Below are 10,714 nucleotides of genomic sequence, written 5' to 3' on the forward strand. Positions count from 1 at the left end.
GTCATATAAAACATTACTCTGACTAGACAACTACCTGGAGTCATATAAAACATTACTCTGACTAGATAACTACCTGGAGTCATATAAAACATTACTCTGACTAGATAACTACCTGGAGTCATATAAAACATTACTCTGACTAGATAACTACCTGGAGTCATATAAAACATTACTCTGACTAGATAACTACCTGGAGTCATATAAAACATTACTCTGACTAGATAACTACCTGGAGTCATATAAAACATTACTCTGACTAGATAACTACCTGGAGTCATATAAAACATTACTCTGACTAGATAACTACCTGGAGTCATATAAAACATTACTCTGACTAGATAACTACCTGGAGTCATATAAAACATTACTCTGACTAGATAACTACCTGGAGTCATATAAAACATTACTCTGACTAGACAACTACCTGGAGTCATATAAAACATTACTCTGACTAGATAACTACCTGGAGTCATATAAAACATTACTCTGACTAGACTAGATAACTACCTGGAGTCATATAAAACATTACTCTGACTAGACTAGATAACTACCTGGAGTCATATAAAACATTACTCTGGCTAGACTAGACAACTACCTGGAGTCATATAAAACATTACTCTGACTAGACAACTACATGGAGTCATATAAAACATTACTCTGACTAGACCACTACCTGGAGTCATATAAAACATTACTCTGACTAGATAACTACCTGGAGTCATATAAAACATTACTCTGGCTAGACTAGACAACTACCTGGAGTCATATAAAACATTACTCTGACTAGACCACTACCTGGAGTCATATAAAACATTACTCTGACTAGACTAGATAACTACCTGGAGTCATATAAAACATTACTCTGACTAGATAACTACCTGGAGTCATATAAAACATTACTCTGACTAGACAACTACCTGGAGTCATATAAAACATTACTCTGACTAGACTAGATAACTACCTGGAGTCATATAAAACATTACTTTGACTAGATAACTACCTGGAGTCATATAAAACATTACTCTGACTAGACAACTACCTGGAGTCATATAAAACATTACTCTGACTAGACAACTACCTGGAGTCATATAAAACATTACTCTGACTAGACAACTACCTGAAGTCATATAAAACATTACTCTGACTAGACTAGATAACTACCTGGAGTCATATAAAACATTACTCTGACTAGATAACTACCTGGAGTCATATAAAACATTACTCTGACTAGATAACTACCTGGAGTCATATAAAACATTACTCTGACTAGACAACTACCTGGAGTCATATAAAACATTACTCTGACTAGATAACTACCTGGAGTCATATAAAACATTACTCTGACTTGATAACTACCTGGAGTCATATAAAACATTACTCTGACTAGATAACTACCTGGAGTCATATAAAACATTACTCTGACTAGATAACTACCTGGAGTCATATAAAACATTACTCTGACTAGATAACTACCTGGAGTCATATAAAACATTACTCTGACTAGACTAGATAACTACCTGGAGTCATATAAAACATTACTCTGACTAGACTAGATAACTACCTGGAGTCATATAAAACATTACTCTGACTAGACTAGACAACTACCTGGAGTCATATAAAACATTACTCTGACTAGATAACTACCTGGAGTCATATAAAACATTACTCTGACTAGATAACTACCTGGAGTCATATAAAACATTACTCTGACTAGACAACTACCTGGAGTCATATAAAACATTACTCTGACTAGACAACTACCTGGAGTCATATAAAACATTACTCTGACTAGACTAGATAACTACCTGAAGTCATATAAAACATTACTCTGACTAGACAACTACCTGGAGTCATATAAAACATTACTCTGACTAGATAACTACCTGGAGTCATATAAAACATTACTCTGACTAGACAACTACCTGGAGTCATATAAAACATTACTTTGACTAGATAACTACCTGGAGTCATATAAAACATTACTCTGAGTAGATAACTACCTGGAGTCATATAAAACATTACTCTGACTGGATAACTACCTGGAGTCATATAAAACATTACTCTGACTAGACAACTACCTGGAGTCATATAAAACATTACTCTGACTAGACAACTACCTGGAGTCATATAAAACATTACTCTGACCAGACTAGATAACTACCTGGAGTCATATAAAACATTACTCTGACTAGACAACTACCTGGAGTCATATAAAACATTACTCTGACTAGACAAGATAACTACCTGGAGTCATATAAAACATTACTCTGACTAGACTAGATAACTACCTGGAGTCATATAAAACATTACTCTGACTAGACAACTACCTGGAGTCATATAAAACATTACTCTGACTAGATAACTACCTGGAGTCATATAAAACATTACTCTGACTAGACAACTACCTGGAGTCATATAAAACATTACTCTGACTAGACAACTACCTGGAGTCATATAAAACATTACTCTGACCAGACTAGATAACTACCTGGAGTCATATAAAACATTACTCTGACTAGACAACTACCTGGAGTCATATAAAACATTACTCTGACTAGACTAGATAACTACCTGGAGTCATATAAAACATTACTCTGACTAGACTAGATAACTACCTGGAGTCATATAAAACATTACTCTGACTAGACAACTACCTGGAGTCATATAAAACATTACTCTGACCAGACTAGATAACTACCTGGAGTCATATAAAACATTACTCTGACTAGACAACTACCTGGAGTCATATAAAACATTACTCTGACTAGACTAGATAACTACCTGGAGTCATATAAAACATTACTCTGACTAGACAACTACCTGGAGTCATATAAAACATTACTTTGACTAGATAACTACCTGGAGTCATATAAAACATTACTCTGACTAGATAACTACCTGGAAACATATAAAACATTACTCTGACTGGATAACTACCTGGAGTCATATAAAACATTACTCTGACTAGACAACTACCTGGAGTCATATAAAACATTACTCTGACTAGACAACTACCTGGAGTCATATAAAACATTACTCTGACCAGACTAGATAACTACCTGGAGTCATATAAAACATTACTCTGACTAGACAACTACCTGGAGTCATATAAAACATTACTCTGACTAGACTAGATAACTACCTGGAGTCATATAAAACATTACTCTGACTAGACTAGATAACTACCTGGAGTCATATAAAACATTACTCTGACTAGACAACTACCTGGAGTCATATAAAACATTACTCTGACTAGATAACTACCTGGAGTCATATAAAACATTACTCTGACTAGACAACTACCTGGAGTCATATAAAACATTACTCTGACTAGACAACTACCTGGAGTCATATAAAACATTACTCTGACCAGACTAGATAACTACCTGGAGTCATATAAAACATTACTCTGACTAGACAACTACCTGGAGTCATATAAAACATTACTCTGACTAGACTAGATAACTACCTGGAGTCATATAAAACATTACTCTGACTAGACTAGATAACTACCTGGAGTCATATAAAACATTACTCTGACTAGACAACTACCTGGAGTCATATAAAACATTACTCTGACCAGACTAGATAACTACCTGGAGTCATATAAAACATTACTCTGACTAGACAACTACCTGGAGTCATATAAAACATTACTCTGACTAGACTAGATAACTACCTGGAGTCATATAAAACATTACTCTGACTAGACAACTACCTGGAGTCATATAAAACATTACTCTGACTAGATAACTACCTGGAGTCATATAAAACATTACTCTGACTAGACAACTACCTGGAGTCATATAAAACATTACTCTGACTAGACAACTACCTGGAGTCATATAACACATTACTCTGACTAGACAACTACCTGGAGTCATATAAAACATTACTCTGACTAGATAACTACCTGGAGTCATATAAAACATTACTCTGACTAGATAACTACCTGGAGTCATATAAAACATTACTCTGACTAGATAACTACCTGGAGTCATATAAAACATTACTCTGACTAGACAACTACCTGGAGTCATATAAAACATTACTCTGACTAGACAACTACCTGGAGTCATATAAAACATTACTCTGACTAGACTAGATAACTACCTGGAGTCATATAAAACATTACTCTGACTAGATAACTACCTGGATTCATATAAAACATTACTCTGACTAGACAACTACCTGGAGTCATATAAAACATTACTCTGACTAGATAACTACCTGGAGTCATATAAAACATTACTCTGACTAGATAACTACCTGGAGTCATATAAAACATTACTCTGACTAGATAACTACCTGGAGTCATATAAAACATTACTCTGACTAGACAACTACCTGGAGTCATATAAAACATTACTCTGACTAGACAACTACCTGGAGTCATATAAAACATTACTCTGACTAGACAACTACCTGGAGTCATATAAAACATTACTCTGACTAGACTATTACCTGGAGTCATATAAAACATTACTCTGACTAGACTAGATAACTACCTGGAGTCATATAAAACATTACTCTGACTAGATAACTACCTGGAGTCATATAAAACATTACTCTGACTAGATAACTACCTGGAGTCATATAAAACATTACTCTGACTAGATAACTACCTGGAGTCATATAAAACATTACTCTGACTAGATAACTACCTGGAGTCATATAAAACATTACTCTGACTAGATAACTACCTGGAGTCATATAAAACATTACTCTGACTAGACAACTACCTGGAGTCATATAAAACATTACTCTGACTAGATAACTACCTGGAGTCATATAAAACATTACTCTGACTAGATAACTACCTGGAGTCATATAAAACATTACTCTGACTAGATAACTACCTGGAGTCATATAAAACATTACTCTGACTAGACAACTACCTGGAGTCATATAAAACATTACTTTGACTAGATAACTACCTGGAGTCATATAAAACATTACTCTGACTAGATAACTACCTGGAGTCATATAAAACATTACTCTGACTAGATAACTACCTGGAGTCATATAAAACATTACTCTGACTAGACAACTACCTGGAGTCATATAAAACATTACTCTGACTAGACAACTACCTGGAGTCATATAAAACATTACTCTGACCAGACTAGATAACTACCTTGAGTCATATAAAACATTACTCTGACTAGACAACTACCTGGAGTCATATAAAACATTACTCTGACTAGACTAGATGACTACCTGGAGTCATATAAAACATTACTCTGACTAGACAACTACCTGGAGTCATATAAAACATTACTCTGACTAGATAACTACCTGGAGTCATATAAAACATTACTCTGACTAGACAACTACCTGGAGTCATATAAAACATTACTCTGACCAGACTAGATAACTACCTGGAGTCATATAAAACATTACTCTGACTAGACAACTACCTGGAGTCATATAAAACATTACTCTGACTAGACTAGATAACTACCTGGAGTCATATAAAACATTACTCTGACTAGACTAGATAACTACCTGGAGTCATATAAAACATTACTCTGACTAGACAACTACCTGGAGTCATATAAAACATTACTCTGACTAGACAACTACCTGGAGTCATATAAAACATTACTCTGACCAGACTAGATAACTACCTGGAGTCATATAAAACATTACTCTGACTAGACAACTACCTGGAGTCATATAAAACATTACTCTGACTAGACTAGATAACTACCTGGAGTCATATAAAACATTACTCTGACTAGACAACTACCTGGAGTCATATAAAACATTACTCTGACTAGACAACTACCTGGAGTCATATAAAACATTACTCTGACTAGACTAGATAACTACCTGGAGTCATATAAAACATTACTCTGACTAGACAACTACCTGGAGTCATATAAAACATTACTCTGACTAGATAACTACCTGGAGTCATATAAAACATTACTCTGACTAGACTAGATAACTACCTGGAGTCATATAAAACATTACTCTGACTAGATAACTACCTGGAGTCATATAAAACGTTACTCTGACTAGACAACTACCTGGAGTCATATAAAACATTACTCTGACTAGACAACTACCTGGAGTCATATAAAACATTACTCTGACTAGACTAGATAACTACCTGGAGTCATATAAAACATTACTCTGACTAGACAACTACCTGGAGTCATATAAAACATTACTCTGACTAGATAACTACCTGGAGTCATATAAAACATTACTCTGACTAGACTAGATAACTACCTGGAGTCATATAAAACATTACTCTGACTAGACAACTACCTGGAGTCATATAAAACATTACTCTGACTAGATAACTACCTGGAGTCATATAAAACATTACTCTGACTAGACAACTACCTGGAGTCATATAAAACATTACTCTGACTAGACAACTACCTGGAGTCATATAAAACATTACTCTGACTAGACTAGATAACTACCTGGAGTCATATAAAACATTACTCTGACTAGACAACTACCTGGAGTCATATAAAACATTACTCTGACTAGACAACTACCTGGAGTCATATAAAACATTACTCTGACTAGACAACTACCTGGAGTCATATAAAACATTACTCTGACTAGACAACTACCTGGAGTCATATAAAACATTACTCTGACTAGACAACTACCTGGAGTCATATACAACATTACTCTGACTAGACTAGATAACTACCTGGAGTCATATAAAACATTACTCTGACTAGATAACTACCTGGAGTCATATAAAACATTACTCTGACTAGACAACTACCTGGAGTCATATAACACATTACTCTGACTAGATAACTACTTGGAGTCATATAAAACATTACTCTGACTAGATAACTACCTGGAGTCATATAAAACATTACTCTGACTAGATAACTGCCACTAAAGACTTTTTGTTTCACAAAACAAATTTCACAAAATAAATCCTCCTTCCCACCTCTTTCTCATCCTTCCACCTCTCCCTCATCCTTCCACCTCTCTCTCATCCTCCACCTCTCTGTCACTCATCCTCCATCCCTCCACCTCTCTCTCATCCTCCATCACTCCAACTCTCTCTCATCCCTCCACCTCTCTCTCATCCCTCCACCTCTCTCTCATCCTCCATCCCTCCTCCTCTCTCATCCCTCCACCTCTCTCTCATCCTCCATCCCTCCTCTCTCATCCCTCCACCTCTCTCTCATCCTCCATCCCTCCACCTCTCTCTCATTCCTCCACCTCTCTCTCAATCCTCCACCTCTCTCTCATCCCTCCACCTCTCTCTCATTCTCCATCCCTCCGCCTCTCTCTCATCCTCCATCCCTCCACCTCTCTCTCATCCTCCATCCCTCCACCTCGCTCTCATCCCTCCACCTCTCTCTCATCCTCCATTCCTCCACCAATTAAATGAAACTGTCTTTATTGACATGGGAAACATTTTGTTAACATTGCCAAAGCAAGTGAAGTAGATAATAAACAGAAGTGGGAGAAGAAGAAAAAAACGATACAAAGGAACAGTAAACATTTACACTCACAAAAGTTCCTCAAGCGATAGAGACATTTCAAATCTCATATTGTGTCTATGTACTCTCTCTGTCTCATCCCTCTCTCTCTCTCTCTTCCTCCATTTCATCCCTCTTCACTAATCAAACCAACCCAATTACCCAGACGCCCCAGCACCACCTCCCTACGGGAGTTCTGCAGGGCCAAAAAGCACCAGCAGTGACTGACGCTAATTTGGATGACTTTTTGCCCTGTTTTTAACTACGGCTGTTTTTCTCTCCCTCCTCCTCCTCCTCCTCTGTTCCCCCTCCTCCTCTCGTCTCATGTGATGATAGAAGGAGCACAGATACAGAAGAATTAGAGACGGGGTTGTCAGATGAATGTTATGTAATTGGGGCGTTAGAAGGAGGGGAGACGAGAGAGGGAGAGGAGGAAGGAGAGAGGGAGTTGAGAGAGGTAAAGAGGGGTGCTGCAAGGCCATGGATTTGATTGGCTAACTAAGTGGCTCAGTTTGACCTCTAACCCCTGTGTGATGTGATAGGGTGTCTCTCAGAGGAGGGGGGGGGGGGGGGTGAATGGATGGTGGGGGGGGTTGAATAATACATAACTTAGTTTGAGAGAGAGAGAAAGACGGAAAGAGACAGAAAGAGAGAGAGAAAGAGGGAGGAGAGAGAGAGAGACAGAAAGAGGGCGAGAGAGAGAGGAGAGAGAGAGACGGAGAGAGCGAGAGCAAGAGATGGGATAGAATAGAGAGAGATGAGAGACAGAAAGAGGGAGAGGGAGGAGAGAGAGAGACAGAAAGAGGGAGAGAGAGGAGAGAGAGAGAGACAGGGAGAGGGAGGAGAGAGAGAGAGACAGAAAGAGAGGGCGAGAGAGAGGAGAGAGAGAGAGACGGAGAGAGCGAGAGATGGGATAGAATAGAGAGAGATGAGAGGGAGGAGAGAGAGAGAGACAGAAAGAGAGGGCGAGAGATGGAGGAGAGAGAGAGAGACGGAGAGAGCGAGAGAGAGAAAGATGGGATAGAATAGAGAGAGATGAGAGAACTTTTAGAAGTAGGAGCTTTATAAAGATATAGACGTGGTTAAATTAGGAACACAGAGACACACCATTCTCAGCTGGTCCTACAATGGTATTCCCAGGCCTTGGCCCAAACCCTGGGGTCTGTTGGTTGGCAAAGACCCAAACAACACACACACACACACACACACACACCGTTCTGGTGTCCTGGGCACTCGCCCAAACCCTGGGCAGTCTAGCAAGTGTTTCAAGCTGTGTGTGTGCAGGCCAGCGTGTGTGTGTGTGTGTGTGTGTGTGCAGGCCAGCGTGTGTGTGTGTGTGTGTGTGTGTGTGTGTGTGTATTGCGTTGTCTTCATGTTGCCGCTTGTGTTCTATTATCACCCCCCCTCCACCCCCCCCCCCGCTACACCCCCTTCTTGGACTGGGCCACCAGCCAACTGAGCTATGCCGGGAGGCGCCATTGTCCCTGGCGGGGGCGTGTGGGGATGTGTGGGTCCCAGCAGTGCTCTTGCCTCCCTGGTCGTTAATTGATTTAATTGATTAATGTCACTGATTGACTGGACATGTTACGCACCTGCTGTCCCAGGTGGGGGGTTTTCTGACTCGTTCTCTCTCTCTGTGTGTGTGTGTGTGTGTGTGTGTGTGTGTGTGTGTAGTGTGTAGTGTGTGTGTGTAGTGTGTGTGTAGTGTGTGTGTGTGTGTGTGTGTGTGTAGTGTGTGTGTGTAGTGTGTGTGTAGTGTGTGTGTGTAGTGTGTGTGTGTAGTGTGTGTGTAGTGTGTAGTGTGTGTGTGTGTGTGTGTGTGTGTGTAGTGTGTGTAGTGTGTGTGTGTAGTGTGTGTGTAGTGTGTGTGTAGTGTGTGTTGTGTGTGTGTGTGTTGTGTGTGTGTGTGTAGTGTGTGTGTAGTGTGTGTGTAGTGTGTGTGTGTAGTGTGTGTGTGTAGTGTGTGTGTGTTGTGTGTGTGTGTAGTGTGTGTGTAGTGTGTGTAGTGTGTGTGTGTGTAGTGTGTGTGTGTAGTGTGTAGTGTGTGTAGTGTGTGTGTAGTGTGTAGTGTGTGTGTGTGTAGTGTGTGTGTGTGTAGTGTGTGTGTAGTGTGTGTAGTGTGTGTGTGTGTAGTGTGTGTGTGTAGTGTGTGTGTGTGTAGTGTGTGTGTAGTGTGTGTAGTGTGTGTGTGTGTGTGTGTGTGTAGTGTGTGTAGTGTGTGTGTGTAGTGTGTGTGTGTGTAGTGTGTGTGTGTAGTGTGTGTGTGTGTAGTGTGTGTGTGTAGTGTGTGTGTGTGTGTGTAGTGTGTGTGTGTGTGTGTAGTGTGTGTGTGTGTAGTGTGTGTGTGTGTGTGTGTGTTGTGTGTGTAGTGTGTGTGTGTGTGTGTAGTGTGTGTGTGTGTGTAGTGTGTGTGTGTGTGTGTGTGTTGTGTGTGTAGTGTGTGTGTAGTGTGTGTGTAGTGTGTGTGTGTGTAGTGTGTGTAGTGTTGTGTGTGTAGTGTGTGTGTGTGTGTGTAGTGTGTGTGTGTGTGTGTAGTGTGTGTGTGTGTGTAGTGTGTGTGTGTAGTGTGTGTGTGTAGTGTGTGTGTGTAGTGTGTGTGTGTGTGTGTAGTGTGTGTGTGTGTGTAGTGTGTGTGTGTGTGTAGTGTGTGTGTAGTGTGTGTGTAGTGTGTGTGTGTAGTGTGTGTGTGTAGTGTGTGTGTGTGTGTGTAGTGTGTAGTGTGTGTGTTGTGTGTAGTGTGTGTGTAGTGTGTGTGTGTGTAGTGTGTGTGTAGTGTGTGTGTAGTGTGTGTGTGTAGTGTGTGTGTGTGTAGTGTGTGTGTAGTGTGTGTGTGTAGTGTGTGTGTGTAGTGTGTGTGTAGTGTGTGTGTAGTGTGTGTGTGTAGTGTGTGTGTGTAGTGTGTGTGTAGTGTGTGTGTGTAGTGTGTGTAGTGTGTGTGTAGTGTGTAGTGTGTGTAGTGTGTGTGTGTAGTGTGTGTGTAGTGTGTGTGTGTGTGTGTGTAGTGTGTGTGTGTAGTGTGTGTAGTGTGTGTGTGTAGTGTGTGTGTGTAGTGTGTGTGTAGTGTGTGTGTAGTGTGTGTAGTGTGTGTGTGTAGTGTGTGTGTGTAGTGTGTGTGTAGTGTGTGTGTGTAGTGTGTGTGTAGTGTGTGTAGTGTGTGTGTGTAGTGTGTGTGTGTAGTGTGTGTGTAGTGTGTGTGTAGTGTGTTGGTCGTTAAGATGAAAGCAAGGACAGCATGGACCCAG

Source organism: Salmo salar, chromosome 08 (assembly GCF_965601325.2).
Source record: "Salmo salar chromosome 08, fSalSal1, whole genome shotgun sequence".
Lineage (NCBI taxonomy): Eukaryota > Metazoa > Chordata > Actinopteri > Salmoniformes > Salmonidae > Salmo > Salmo salar.